Source organism: Parasteatoda tepidariorum, chromosome 3, assembly GCF_982258835.1.
Source record: "Parasteatoda tepidariorum strain Cologne lab strain chromosome 3, Ptep-v5.0, whole genome shotgun sequence".
NCBI lineage: Eukaryota > Metazoa > Arthropoda > Arachnida > Araneae > Theridiidae > Parasteatoda > Parasteatoda tepidariorum.
The window spans coordinates 95,852,978-95,869,715 of NC_141757.1; the positions used below are offsets into that span (position 1 = coordinate 95,852,978).

Genomic DNA, 16,738 nt, shown 5'->3' on the forward strand with positions numbered 1-16,738 from the left:
AAATAGAGATACGTTTGGAGAAGTAAAATTGGAAAGGTGAAACAAATATATTGGGTGTTCTATACTCATTATTGTCGCATTTGTTTCACTCTAAACCGCATTCTATACATATTATTGATTTTAATACATTTTCTAAATAAAAACAGGTAGGCAAAAAATATGCACGTCAATACTTAAGTGAGGAAAAATTGAGTGAGGCGTTTGTTGAAGAAAGATAGAAAAAAATAGAGATACGTTTGGAGAAGTAAAATTGGAAAGGTGAAGCAAATATATTGGGTGTTCCACACTTATTATTGTCGCATTTGTTTCACTCTAAACCGCATTCTATACATATTATTGCTTTTAATACATTTTCTAAATAAAAACAGGTAGGCAAAAAATATGCACGTCAATACTTAAGTGAGGAAAAATTGAGTGAGGCGTTTGTTGAAGAAAGATAGAAAAAAATAGAGATACGTTTGGAAAAGTAAAATTGGAAAGATGAAACAAATATATTGGGTGTTCTACACTCATTATTGTCGCATTTGTTTCACTCTAAACCGCATTCTATACATATTATTCCTTTTAATACATTTTCTAAATAAAAACAGGTAGGCAAAAAATATGCACGTCAATACTTAAGTGAGGAAAAATTGAGTGAGGCGTTTGTTGAAGAAAGATAGAAAAAAATAGAGATACGTTTGGAGAAGTAAAATTGGAAAGGTGAAGCAAATATATTGGGTGTTCCACACTTATTATTGTCGCATTTGTTTCACTCTAAACCGCATTCTATACATATTATTCCTTTTAATACATTTTCTAAATAAAAACAGGTAGGCAAAAAATATGCACGTCAATACTTAAGTGAGGAAAAATTGAGTGAGGCGTTTGTTGAAGAAAGATAGAAAAAAATAGAGATACGTTTGGAGAAGTAAAATTGGAAAGATGAAACAAATATATTGGGTGTTCTACACTCATTATTGTCGCATTTGTTTCACTCTAAACCGCATTCTATACATATTATTCCTTTTAATACATTTTCTAAATAAAAACAGGTAGGCAAAAAATATGCACGTCAATACTTAAGTGAGGAAAAATTGAGTGAGGCGTTTGAAGAAAGATAGAAAAAAATAGAGATACGTTTGGAGAAGTAAAATTGGAAAGATGAAACAAATATATTGGGTGTTCTACACTCATTATTGTCGCATTTGTTTCACTCTAAACCGCATTCTATACATATTATTCCTTTTAATACATTTTCTAAATAAAAACAGGTAGGCAAAAAATATGCACGTCAATACTTAAGTGAGGAAAAATTGAGTGAGGCGTTTGTTGAAGAAAGATAGAAAAAAATAGAGATACGTTTGGAGAAGTAAAATTGGAAAGATGAAACAAATATATTGGGTGTTCTACACTCATTATTGTCGCATTTGTTTCACTCTAAACCGCATTCTATACATATTATTCCTTTTAATACATTTTCTAAATAAAAACAGGTAGGCAAAAAATATGCACGTCAATACTTAAGTGAGGAAAAATTGAGTGAGGCGTTTGTTGAAGAAAGATAGAAAAAAATAGAGATACGTTTGGAGAAGTAAAATTGGAAAGATGAAACAAATATATTGGGTGTTCTACACTCATTATTGTCGCATTTGTTTCACTCTAAACCGCATTCTATACATATTATTCCCTTTAATACATTTTCTAAATAAAAACAGGTAGGCAAAAAATATGCACGTCAATACTTAAGTGAGGAAAAATTGAGTGAGGCGTTTGTTGAAGAAAGATAGAAAAAAATAGAGATACGTTTGGAGAAGTAAAATTGGAAAGGTGAAGCAAATATATTGGGTGTTCCACACTTATTATTGTCGCATTTGTTTCACTCTAAACCGCATTCTATACATATTATTCCTTTTAATACATTTTCTAAATAAAAACAGATAGGCAAAAAATATGCACGTCAATACTTAAGTGAGGAAAAATTGAGTGAGGCGTTTGTTGAAGAAAGATAGAAAAAAATAGAGATACGTTTGGAGAAGTAAAATTGGAAAGATGAAACAAATATATTGGGTGTTCTACACTCATTATTGTCGCATTTGTTTCACTCTAAACCGCATTCTATACATATTATTCCTTTTAATACAATTTCTAAATAAAAAAAGGTAGGCAAAAAATATGCACGTCAATACTTAAGTGAGGAAAAATTGAGTGATGCTTTTGTTAAAGAGAGATAGGAGAAAAAATAGAGATACGTTTGGAGAAAGTAAAATTGAAAAGGGGAAACAAATATATTGGGTGTTCTACACACATTATTGTAGCATTTGTTTCACTCTAAACCGCATTTTAATCATATTATTGCTTTTAATACATTTTCTAAATAAAAGAAGTAGACAAAAAATATGTAAGTTAATACTAGGAAAAATTGAAAATAATATTAAAATATGGCGAATTATTATTTAGAGAAACGAGCTTAATAGCGTCAAAACTTGATTGATTCCTGGAGGAAACTGAAAGGTGATTGAAAGGAAATTATTACAAATACCTCAGTATAATATTATAATTATTAAACATATTATTATAATTATCATAAATACCTTATCAAAATTTGACAAATTATTAACTAGGACAATGAGATTAAAAGCATGGAAAAAACTTGATTGTTGTTCAGATTTTGTCCTAAGTTTTGTCAATTTTTAAAAATGTTTTTTATTTCTCCTCGATTAAATATTAATTTGCAATAACTAATATATATATAAAGAGCATTGATTGCAGAACACTTATTGTTAGGATTATGCCAAAAATATTATAAATGATGCATTTTTCAATTATTTAGGTCTGTCTTAATAAATATCTATGATCAAGCCAGGTTTGCTCAAAAGATAAAGCACTCTCCCGGCCAATGTAGCTAACTAGGTTCGAAACTCAGCGTACTTGCTTACTGTTTCCGGTTCACACAGGCAATAGTGCTGCAGAAAAATATCCCAAAAGATTGACAAATTATGTTGGGGTCTTTTCCCAGTCAGGCTAACTATAAGAGGTTTCAATGATTATCATCTCCATAATATGCAAATAAGAGTTAGTTTCCCTCAAAGCGTCCTTTAAGAAGGCGTATTTATCTGATTGCTGGAATAAAGATTTCCCTTGTCCTCTCGGTTAGTTTGAAAATCTCAAGGATAACTTCGAAACGGTTTTTCAAGATTAGTTAAAAAACAAAATAAAATTGACAGCTCAAAATGATTTGTGTACAATGGGTATATACCCTTCAACAACTACGGAATTTCAATAATTTAATAAAAGATGCTTCTTAGCAGGTAGCTAAGATGCTGTCATTTAGAATGCTTTACAGAATTTTGGTCATCAGCACAATCAAGTGATTTAAACAGTTATATATATGGTCAAATGTACACATTTGAAGCTCTGATAAATGTTTTAAAGAAATTCTATTTAAATTGTCTGCTTCAATTCAGTACCATTAAGAACAAGAAAAAAATACTTCAGAGGGTGCATGAAAGATGTGTGCATAAAAAATGTACGCATTTAAATTTTTCTTTTAGCAATCAACCTGCTTCTTAGTTGCTGAACCTCAAGCATTATTTTAATTACACAAACCCTATAACGATTAATCATCTAAATCATATATTCCAAATATATGATATCCCACGAAGTTAAACGAAACAAGAAGAAGAGGGAATAAAGGGGAAATACTTATCCTTACCGTCAGAAGTTAAGAAATGAATTTTGTCCAGAGTTAGGTCAGTGGATGCAATTAATTCACAACCCAAATCCCATTTCATTGGGATTCTACACCAACTGCGCTGAAATGAAACACTTCTTCATTGCAATAGGCCTTGTGATGCTGTTGTGTACGGACTGGCAAATGTAGATATGGGTGAGGGGGAGAGACCTGATAGGCTAAGGAAGAGAAAAATGATTCCTGGGAAGAAGAGGAAAGGGGATGATTTCAAATGCTAGGAAGAAGGGATTAGAGGATGGAGTGGGTGGGAGGTGGACGTGGAAGGGAACTGACAGGTCTTCATTTTTCTTTCAAGAAAGACGCGTCAACTCCGCAATTATTTGTCGCGCTCATTGTCGCATCTGCTTTGCGGAGAGTGAAGTTTCGGTGATGTTTCTGAATTGTAGATTTGGAATGGGAGCGTGTTTTGTGAGGAATCGTACCTCGATGTAACGAATGGATTGTGACTCATAATTTTTTCGTTAAATCGGGGGTTGTTCGAAATATCGGGGACTAAAACTGAAAATGTATGCGCCTTCGCAATGACCCTAAATTTTGACACAGAAATTTTCAGGTTTAGAAATTGCACACTTCTTATTCAGTTGTTCAAAATATAGTGAATTGTGAATGTTTGCATCTGCTTAGTAATCTCGTTTTTTGAGAGCATTTTTCACATGCATTTTTATAAATAGGTGCCTAGATTGTTCCATAAAATATCTAGAGTATCCTAAGCGTTAAAATTGTTTCTTTTCTTTTAATTTTCGTCTAAAAATGCTATTTTATTTTTATTATAACGAATGTTTTTGCCAATCACTTTTTACACAGATATTAATGCTTAATGGAAAGTTTCTCAGTTGTGCAATAGGATAAGAGAAATGCGATTCTAAAGTTTTTAAATTGTGCATACAGTGCGCAAAAAAAAAAAATGGACCTCACTGAATAACTTTTGATCTAATAATCGGTCACGTTCTTGGACTCAAACTTAATAGTTTGGGGGTTTAACCTCAAATATGCTAATTAGTTAGTGCACACGATATTAAAAGTTATGAAATCAAAACACAAAAACGGACTATCTTTAAATAAACATAGCTTTTTTTTCGATGAATTCGGATTTACAACCCCAAAACAATCTTAGAAATATTGTCGCAATATTTTGTTTAGCTGTCCAAATTTTGGACCCCTTAATGTAATTTTACTTTTTTGTGTATTTCACCATATCTCAAGAACTTTTTAAACGAATTGAAACACTTTTGCACACAATTATAAGATTCGTTCATCCAAAGATAATTCTAAGGAAAAAAAATTTATTTCGTGAACATTTATTATTTTATTTTATTTATTATTAATCGTTTAATAATAGTCAAAGAAATTTTGAATCGTAAGGTCTACAATTTTTTATATCATTTTAAAGAATGTAACATTGAAAAATAAAAAATTTGAGAGAAATTGGTAGAATAGTTCGGGAGAAAACCAATTTTTTAAAAATACTATGTTTTTTAGAGAGCGTACGTATTTATATCTGGTTTCATAAGTTAAAATATCGTCTTCACTAACTAATAAGCATATTTGAGGTCACCCCTTCTAAAAAATAAGATTGAGACCTATACGTGAAGATCGGATTATTGGATCAAAAGTTATTCAGGAAGGTCCGTTTATTTCTTAGCGCCTTTCCACATTTGAGGATATGTGGGTCACTGAAAAATAAACACCAATATTTATCTTTTTTTTTTCTTCATAGTTCACCAGAAGAAGTTTTTTCCAACAAATTAAGCAATTCGTAAATTTGAGATCTGTTGTTCGTTAAGTCGAGGTTACCACCGTCATTTTTATCGAGGAATTAAAAAACTTTTTGAAATCACCAAATTCGGTAAATAGGCGTTCGTTAAATTGGAGCCTAACAACATATCCTCATAAGTAATGGACGTGTTAAAATACTATAATCGTTGAGAGTTAATTTTACATTTGAAACTGGAGAACATGTAACGAAGGAAATAAATATCCTAAAAAGTAGTAATCCAGTTTTAGCTATATGATGAGTGCTAATGTTCTTTAAAACTGAAGTGTGTTTAGCTATATTTAAAAAGTAATAATCTTGTTAAATGCTAAATATTGCGTAATACCTGTTACAATAAGGCTCTAAACTTCTACATCTTATCTTACTTATACCAATCCCTTTAAAATGAATCAAATAATAAGAAAATAATTAAAAAAATTAAAAAATATTATTTGCAACAAAGAAATATATTTTTTACTTCATCACATTAATAAGTAATCTAATAACAATAATAACAATTAAAGTAAATCAATAAACAAGCAGCACAGCAATTAAATAAATGGCAAACCTTACCTAAAACCATAGTATTTATAATCGTATCTTCATGTTGCCAACATTAAATTTCAAGTCCTCTTTTTTTGAACCCTTAAAAAGATAAAATAAATAAGTAAAATAAAACATTTGCTGGCCGTATAACAGATACAAACATTTAATTGTTCAGTTAATAATAATTAAATAAACTAAAATTTTTACACCAGGCATCGAGATATCAAAGTAGTAACATACACTAAACAGTATGCACAAGTTTTTAAAACAAATAGCTATATTTCAGTAAGGTGTTTATGTTTGGATAAATTGAAACTGAATTGTTATAAATACATATAAAGCTAATTGAAGTAATAAAAGTATCAGAAGTTCAATATAAATTACGATAGTAGCTCTTGGCTGGCGCATTTTACTGTCTTGAAATTATATCATCATGCTTTACATGATATCTGGATATGAGTGAGAGCATATGAAGCAGAAGGCAGAGTTTAGTTCTTAAACCTAGTTTCTTTTTAAAAATATTTCCTCGTGATCTATTATCTCATTGAGAATTTTTTGACATTATGTTCTATCCGAGGGATACTGAAATTGCTTAATACATCACTGTTTCTTTACATTCTAAAATTGCCCATTAGTTATGATTTTAGTTATTGATATCTATTTGAATGATTGATATCTATCTGTTTATGAATGGTTATCGATTATGTTTAAGTCAACTACTTTGGCTTTGCTATGACTTCAGAAACTATTATTTTTAAAATCTATTTCTTTTTATGAAAATTCACGAAAAAAAGTACCTCTTAAAAATCCCCCAAAGATCTGAAAAAAGCACACAAAAAGAAGAAAAAAAACGCACCGGAAAAAAAGTCGCGGAAAAAGGCACCAGGAAAGAGTCCATGTAAACCACAAAAAACAGAATCATTAAGTTTTGATGCGAAGAATTTAAAAAAAATTTATAACTGTTTAATGACATATGAATTTAAGGACCGATTAATGGTCATGACATGGTCTTACGATCGATATACATGCATTTTTACATTTTTGATTTTAAGTTAGTAAAGGTGAGTAATAAAATTGATTATTTAAACTGTTGTTGCTTTTAAAAATAGCAAGTAATAATCAAAATGGAATTGATTTTAACCTAAAATTACAGTCTGAAGTAAATAATCTTAACGTTTTTTATATTTTAATTAATCTTTAGTTCCAATAAATATTAATAAGTAAAGTTCTAATAAGTTTTAAGAATTAACGATTTAAGACTTACTAAGTTTCCGGGGACTTTTTTCTGGATTTTTTTCCGGTGCACTTTTTCCCGCCTACCATTATGTGGATGTTTCAGTAAACTCAAAACTTTACTCGTTACTCCCTATATTAAACCTTACTAATCATTTATTAATTCAGTAACTGTCACCAGTTTATCGATAAAGTAGTCATCAGTTTATCGATGTTTACGTAAACTTAAAACTTCGTTATTACTAATAGTAGGAAATATATTTTAAACTCCTACTTTTATTATCTCCTAATAATTAGTTTAACTTTCTGACATTAGATAGTAATGATTTTCTCATATTAGTGGTTTAAACATTTTCTAGTAAACTCCTTACTTTTGGGAAAGTGTTTGAGCATTTTAATTTAAAGTAACTTTTTATAGCATGTGCTAAAGATTTTATATAAATATTTGAGTTTTGAAATGTTTTTCGCGTGTATAGTCACATAAATTTCCAAAAAATAAATTTCCATTCGATATTTATCTACCTATTGTTATCATTTTTTAAAAAAAGGGTATTAATTTCTTTTGTGTGAATACTTTCAACAATCCTGCATATTTTAACAAACATAAAATGCCAGTATCGTATATCATCTAGCTTTTTTGGTATGCATAAGAGTTTCAAAAAACTGTTTGAAGCTTTTCAAATTAATTCAATCAAGTGTAAAATATTTCAAAGAAAAGCAAATTATTCAACGCACTAAATTAATATGTTATAAAGGAAACTTTAAATAAAAACAAAAAGAACGTAAAGTCTTGTCAATTCCGCCATTGCAAATTTTCTAACAGGATTAAAGTTTCCACCCTTGTCTGAAAAAGAATAGCACTTTAATGCTTCGATGTTACAAGAATAAAAAATTCATTCTACAACAGAATTTATTCAATAAAATTTGCGGCCGTGCCCAAGAAAACTGAAGCCCTCTGGCGGCTTCTGTCGTTTGTTCTAATCCAAACTCTTAACGTAAAGAAAGAAACCTTTGAAGAATGTATTCTAGAAGAGGACGAGAAAAAAAGGAGACTACCTAATAAATGAGATTAGATTGGGATTACTTGATATAAGGTCCTTATATTCCCATAGATGCAAAAAAAGAAAAAAAGGCCACGAAAAATTGCAGAAACCTATTTTAAGCTTCTTTACCGGATTTCTTTGTGTGGATATTCTGAGCCTATAACATGCCTTCAAATCATCAACTAAGTTTTGAGGAAAATTCTTGTAAATTTTGTTTTGTTTTATATCAATCCATTCACAGACAAAATATTGCTTTATGTGTTTAGATTTGTCTGAAGGTGTGAAATCTCATACTACTCATACAATTTTCAGTAAAGAAAAAACATACACTACAACTTCCACTTCCTGTTTTCAGCTACGATGCAAAGAGTCTTAGCGATTTTTTAAACAATTTAGAATAAGATAGCAATAATTATATCAATCGGATAGCAACTTTTCGCTCATTTAATAGATTCATCATCGTTGAACCGCCTACACCACAATATGACGCAAAATTCTTCCAAATTTATTGATGTTTTAAATGTAACAATATTTCCGTTTAATTTTATCATTTCATTTTATAAACAATTTTAAAAAAGTACTATAATTTAAATCATAACAACAATTAATTCAATGGGATAGCAACAATTCTTTCAATAGAAAAAGCCGTTCAACGTCGAACTATGATATTGATGTCCTGCACCATACAGGAGGCAAATTTCCTGTAAATTTAAAGAGGTAATGATAAATTCAGAAATTTTTTCCCTTAATTTTACCATTGTAATAAATAAGCTAGTTGATAAAAGTATGATAGTATGGCTCAACTTCGGTCCATATTAAGATTGCGGTAAATTTTAACGATATAATGGTTATATAAGCTGTAAGTTTTTTTTGACCGTGTGACCAAATACCTTACGTAATATAAAATATTTGTATGATTTTAAGATTGCTTGAATTGCCTGGACTATCTTGTACGCAAAAAATTTGTACCAAAAGCGAAATCACGTCAGATTCATAGAGATTCCTCATTTAAGAATTTGTATGGTGAGATTTGATCACGTAAGATTTGCGAGGCATACCTTATTTAATAATTGCTCCAGCGAGATTTGATCACGCAAGATTTGTGAAAGAATCCTAGCTCAAGAATTTGTCACAGATTTTATCATGTAAGATTTGTGATTCGTCGTTCAAAAATTTGTCCGGCGAGATTTGATAAGGCAAGATTTGTGAGAGATTGCTTTAGAACCGTAGAACTCGAGATTTGTGAGAGAGTTTTTTTGACTTAAAATGATGTTCCTATTTTAAACTTGTCCCACCCGTATTTTTACAGCACTTTACCAATAGTGTTTTTTTTAATGTTATGAGCAACATTTAAGTAAGGTATATATGATGCAAAACAAAAAGTATGAGTCATTGTGCTAGAAACGAACTAAGATATGAGATTAAGTTGAGTTTCCTTAAGTCAAAGTCGTGACTGCAAGAAATTCAAACAACCTCTTAACTTCAGTATCAACTCGAGTATTATTATTATTTATTTTTTTAAAACACAACATTAAAGTATGTAAGAGACATTGAATTTAAAATTTGTATTTTCTTCCTAAAGAATTTCATGGTTAATTTTCAAGATGATGCAAACATTAATGAGGTACCTGCAAGTTACGTCATTGTAACTATATTGTGGAATTTCTCGATTTAGAAGCCAATCGGGTTCGACACACACGCGTGACGTCCTTAAACGTATTAAATTTAATTTAAATCGCAATCACTTATAATCATCTTATTATCACAATCACTTATAATCACAATCAATAATATGGCACAATCACTTCACTTTTTCTTGAGTTGCAAATACCCATTTTTAATTTTTTTTTTTTTTTTGTAGAATTTTTTAAACATAACGATGTTTCTTAGCTTATTCAGTCGAAATATAAATAACTAATTTCAAATGTTAACTTTAACAATTAGCGTTAATTTTAACGAGGTTGTAGAGCTAAGTTTAATTTGTTTAAAATATTACTCGTTTTGAATGTTAACTTCAGCGATTAGCGTTAATTTTGTCAAGGTTTCGAAATTATTTTTCATATTAAAAAAAAAAGTCCTACAGAGATTTTGAAACCAAACAATGTTTTATAGTTTATTCTTCTTTACTAATCCTTTATGTTATCTTTAAGATTCAGGGATTAATTTTGATGAATGTAGATGTTGCTTTTTAATGCTTTGGAACAAAAGAATGCCATACAGATCTATCTTCTGAAATTTGCCCATCAAACAATTAATACCAATTTTAGCTGGTGATGTTTATTCATTAGATAATGATGTGATAGCAACAACGACTGCACAAATCATTATTTGATCCATTAATTATCTCATAACATTTGATTGTGAGCAACTCCTATATATATCTTCATAATTAATGGCTTCCTTCTCATATCAGTCACGTATAGATGCCAGGCAATCGTCGGTAACGTCACACTCCAGTTTCTCCAATGAGGTCGAATGATAAAGCACTATCTGTAGCAGCTGGCTGGCGTTGTGTTCAATAGCCAAAGGCATCGAATATTAGTTTAATTAATAATTCTAGTTGGCTGTTAAAGGAAGCTTGACTCCACTCACTAATCCGATTACGCAATATCTGCTACCCCCTCACGTTTATCTTTTGATGGTAAAGCGTCGAGAATTGAGCATTCTAACTCTGCAAATAGAAATGGGGAAAATAAAAAGAAGTATTGTTCCCTGTAAGCTGTAAGCTCATTAGGCGCCAACGCTTACGTTTACTGACAGTTATTGAAATTAACTCTGCTGATGAAAGGTTTATTTGTTTTATTTTTAAGAGGTTGTTTGTTTAACATAATTAAATATGATGAGTTGCAAGCAAGCAAGATAAGCTTGAAACGCAACTTTTATAATTGTAAAATATATTATTATTAGTCGCTAAGTAAATAATTAGATTAATTAGTTTAAATAAATAACGAAACACGCGCTTTTTTGAGTAAAATTCGTCGTCGTTGTACGCAAAATACTTTTTTTTCTTCTCATCATATCCAAATTATATCATAATGAATGTTAGCATATGTTAAATTAGATAAATATTGAACATGATTATTCCATTTTTCTCTTTTTATTTTAGATAGAAATTTGACTGATGATAATTATTTAAATTTTGAAATTTTTCTTTTTTGTTTTAATTTTTTTCTCTAAATGATAGTTTTGTGTAATAAGTCTAAAACTTAAAGACGTATAGTTTCGTTTTATTATTTGTCATATTTTTGAGCCTTAATAGAAAAAAACTTCAAAGCTCAAATCTAACTTCAAAGTTTAGGCACTTTACAATTAGCTGTAGAGTAATTTTAAAATCCTAATTTTTACACAGCTAATTATTTTAACTACTTAATTAACTTTAAACTTCTAATCGTTTTATTGACACGATAGAACCTGGCAATAACAAGAATTATCAATATTCTCGAATATATTCATTCTTTTTTCGAATTCTTGATAATATTGCGAATATATGTCTAAATATAAATCTTCATAAAATAATAGCAAAAACTTTAAAATCGCGATGATCCATGGCAACGGTAATCATCGAATATGAAATTATCGTGCTCATTATTGTCATGAGTGATATCTATTAACCACGATACTCACGGTCGTAACTTATTCCAATGTCATGGTATTAAAAGACAACGATACTATCACGATTTTCAGTATCGTGTCTAACTAATGCGGCAAATCTTTGTCACATTTTAAAATCTACTGATGTAACTTTAAAAAGCGTTGTGTAAAAGAAAATATTTTAAAACAATTTGTCCTATTTATTTAATGAAAATATAACGCAAAGCAAATATGTTAAATTGAAAATAAAAATCTATCGTAAAAAATCAATATTTTCTAACGACAGATCAACGATAGCATAATTTAGATATCCGCACGCCATGTTTATTATTCATAAAAATAAGTAATCATAATATCTATAAGTATATCATGTTATTATTTGTGATCATTCTAATACAACCACCTGGCTAAAAAGCCAGGTGGTTACTTTGGAAGTAATGGAGTTATATGTAAATCTCATAAACGAAAAAAAAAAGAGAATTATATGCACTATATATGGTCAATTAGTAAAACTGGGGCATAAAGAAAAAGAGATGATAAATTTCAAAACATTAGATATCTGTAAATTTGGAATTAATTATGCGCACAATTTTATGAACAATGCTTTTGCGCAGGATCATATTGTGATGGAAATTTCATAAAAATTTCATGCGCACACCTGCAGTTATATGAGTATATCTTTAGCTAACTAGCACACAATGAGGCAGTAAAATTTAACTCTTGAATGTCTTACAAATTCTACTTGTAAGCAATTTTATGACTTCTATACATATATTTAGTAATTCTATTCTATTTAAGCAAATTTAGAAGATTTTTCTTACATTTATAATTTAAATGAAAGGTTTGGGGTACTAGTAATATAATGATAAGCCACAATTTTCAAACAGCTCAGAGAGCGTTTTTGCTGAAATTTTCCTGCACACTTCCAGAAAAATTATTTCAAAATTGAACCCTATTAATGGTACCCCTTGATCCATAGTGCTGAGCAAAATCGCTGCATCCTTAAAAAGAATAAAATTATTTGAACCATGGTATCTAGTAATAAAATTTAAGGGGGTTCTATTTGCACTATCATAAATGATTTTTAACTTGGCAGTAGAGAATTCAAAAAATCAGAGAGAGTAGATCAGTAGAGAATCCATAAAATTGTTTAAAATAATCTTTGAAATTTGTAACAGTTCCAACAATAAAATTTTTCTGTGTATAGTGCAATCATTTAGTAGAAATGCAGGTGATTTAAAAATGGGACCATTTAAATATTACGTAAGCGCTTAATGGGTGCGAAGATTAGTGATTAGCTAATTATTTCTGACAAGAGGGGAGGAGGGGGATAAGCGATACTTAAGTAAAATATTAAAATCCAGTTACTTCGATTTCAAAAAAAAATCAAACAAAAACTACGTTTAGGAAAGTTTTAAATTTGGAATTAAGTTCGGGGAAAAACTTCTTTTAAGAATTTCAGAGACCAAGAATTTTAACTACTCACGGAAAACACACAAAAGATTGCTAAAGAAAATTCAACTTAAAATTTTATGAACTTTTTCATTTATTTATTTTCAGATCTTTCATTGTGAATTTCTTTCAGAAGCATGAGGCAGAAGATTTGTGATTCGCTTTTTTTTTCTGGTTAGAAGGGAGGGGACGGGCTTTTAAAAATGCCAAAACATGCTCATGTAATATTTAGACGTTCCCTAACACAGACACAATACTAAGTAACGATTTGAAATGAAAATATCATCTTTGAAAAAGTGTCATGCACTCCATGTTGCCCCAAGTTCTAGAGAAAAGTCAACTCATTGTGAAACTGAAATTACATACGGTTTTATAATTTCGTTTGAATAAAAGAAACAAACAAAAAGTGAAACGCATGTGAAATAAATCATTAAATGAGAAAAATAATAATTTCATCAAATTCTTCGCGGGCAACGAACACTGTCTGGTGACATTTAGCCCGTGGGGTTTTACTTAATGTACAGAACTATTAAAAGATAACTGCCAAATTCTTTTAATGTAGTGTTTCATAAAATTATCTATGAAAATCTCTTTCCTTCTCGCGCTACTAAAAAGATTAATTTTTATTAGCCGTAACGCCATTAGAAACAATGCAGTGGTTTCCGCCGCTACATCCCACAAGAGGTGCAAATTTTCTTTCAAGCCAAAATCGAACAAAAGCTTCGAAAAGTGAAAACACAGATGCCGGAAGACAAGGCAGTCGTGGTCTGACTACTGATGATCCAAGCCCTATTCATTAAACTGGATGATCCAAGCTGATATCATCCGTGGATATCCGTTTTCAGATCCTTTGTAAGAGCCCGATACCAGCCTCGCTTCTTACAATGGCGAAGTGCGACTGCTGTAGTTCGAGCTGTCAGCAGGTATAATGGAAAATCAAAATGCAATTTAATAGCTAACAGATAAGCTTCTGGTTGGTGTTTAAATTGAAAGGAAATCTAAACACCCGAGGCGTCTCAGAGATCTGTCCGCCATTGTTATGTTGTCAGACTGTTTAGTGATTCCTTTAGGAATTCATGTGATTCTATGTGTTAGCAATTTCACCGGTACTAGTAGTCCTGGTGGAAATTGTTAATGAAATCATGAAGTTAGAATTTAAAATTAGGATTTAGGAGTTAGCATATTAATGCGCAATATTTCAATAATATTTGTAAATATGCTCAGAAAAATCGGCTCAAAGTTGAACTATAAAATCGGTACCTTGATCCATAATATAGTGAAAATTTGTTTCAAACTTAATGAGGTGTTAAAGTGAACCCTCTGTCGTAGCATGAAATGACGTTTTTTTTTTGCGAATGATATGCTATTTTCATAACATCTGAGCAGTTGCAACAATTAAACATTAATGTTAGGTCAAGTTTAACCAATTTTTAACCTATACCCTCTATGCAAATTCTAAAAATGGCTCGAAACGTGAATAAGAAAAGTCACTATTTTAAGAATAAAAAAAGATTTTGCGGTCAAATTTTTAAAATACTTAAAAACTTACTCCAACGCTGCATTATCTGGCCGCATAAAAATTTGCAAAAATGTAAATAAGACATAAATTTTGATAATTTTAATCTAGGTGGAATAAGCTTGCCAAATAGGGGATTTTTAAAAAAATTTAATAATTTTTAAATTATTTGTCCGTTTTAAAGCTCAGAATATTCTTTACGGCAAGGTGACATATAGAGTTTAAAATTATAGCAATGTCACAAGTGTAAGACACTCAAAAAATATAAACAATATTATGGTATAACACACTTCAAAATTTCTATCTATGCATTAATTGTTGTAGAATGAGGTGGTAAGCCATAATATCATGCAATCAGGTTTATGAAGTACAAAAATGCAATTAAATTTCGCCCTGTATTAAGGTTTCAAGAAATTCAAATGATAATATGGTATAATATGCTCTAAAAATTTCTAAAACAGTACATTAAATATTGTGAAATCAATTGGAAAAATTCTTGAAAAATCCATTAGATTAAAAGACGCCATGCAAAGTTCCTGAAACTATCAAATTCTGAATTTTTGTAAGATTCACAAAAGGAATCTTAAAATTGTAGCTGCCAAAATATTGGCAGAACTCTGATTAAAAGATGTAATAATAAAACGCGTGTTCTTCCGAACAAAAAGTACTTTTAATCCTGACTAAACAAAAATGACTAAACAAATAATAATGATACGTAATGAGTGTAAGCACTAAAAATATTTGTACTTTTACTTTAAAAGAGACTCAACGAATTTATAAGGTAAATAAAATATCTCAATCACGTGATGTAAATACAAGGTGTTCGACATGCACCACTACTTAATAGACATTTTTAAAATCTTCAATAAAAGTAAAGTTCAAAAATTAACACATTGAGAGCTCAACTTAATACTTAAGAGAGGAGAAAACAATTATTTTATCAGAGTCTGACAAAGCATTATCGAGGCGGATAGGATCAAAAATATCAAAACTAGTTTGATTGTCAAACTAATAATCACTTCCTACTTTCGCTTAATTGCCTTAGGTTTTAGAATTTAATATTTTCACTTTTTCAACGCTATCTTAGATGTTTTTAAAAAAAAATTATGAAAAAACTTCTTTCATATGCATTTAATGAAGTAATTTTAATTTTTGCTTTTATTTCTTACGACATTTTAATGTTAAATTGAAACAAAATCAATACTGTTATTTATTTACTAGGAAAAAAAAAATTGTATACTTATTTTCAAGAAGAGATATTAAATATTCGATGCAATAATACGAATTTAGGAAGCTTAATTGTTATTATAAACATTGCTGAATTATGTTTTTAAGGATCAATTTATCTACTTCACATGCGCAAATGTAAATAAGCATTCCTGTGTAAACATCGTTTTAAAACTTAACTAAGAATTTTCTTGCAATCGACTTCCGAATTGTACGTATATTTTTATTAGCTTAGCAAAAATATCGAAAAGGATAAAGAACTGCAGAAGATGGCGATATTGGCAAAGAAAAATCGTGTACAAACATGCAAGTCTTCCAAATTCTCTATCACAGAATACAATCATCCATGTTTTTCTCGACCGAACAGCCAGTGGTTTGGCAAATCTTCTTCTTCGTCTGGCAGCCATTGGAATGGAGGACACGTACCAGGACAAGACAAATCGCTCCTCTGGGGACATGACAGACGCCAGATAAAACCTGGAATTATTTGAACGGAAGTTATGAGTCCAGTACAAGAGTCTTGTGGTAACGGGACGTGTTTGGATACGGTTGCCTTTTTTTTATTATTATGTTTTTCGCTGAAATCATTGCTTCATTGTTATTTACACAGATTCGATGATATCCTCCAGGTATTCGATCAGTTT

General features: G+C 30.1%; 1 protein-coding gene across 2 annotated transcripts in view; it reads right to left on the bottom strand.

Annotated features, from left to right (window-relative positions):
• The window catches only part of LOC107451394 (frizzled-5), a 107,017-nt gene that overhangs the window by 41,469 nt on the left and 48,810 nt on the right, over window positions 1-16,738 (bottom strand). The window contains exon 2 of one of the 2 annotated variants that reach the window (XM_016067462.4): window positions 6,060-6,131. The gene's annotated coding sequence lies outside the window, so the exon portion shown is untranslated. Of the gene's footprint in view, window positions 1-3,694; window positions 3,865-6,059; window positions 6,132-16,738 lie in introns of those variants that run through there. The other variant, XM_016067463.4, reaches the window with a different exon arrangement.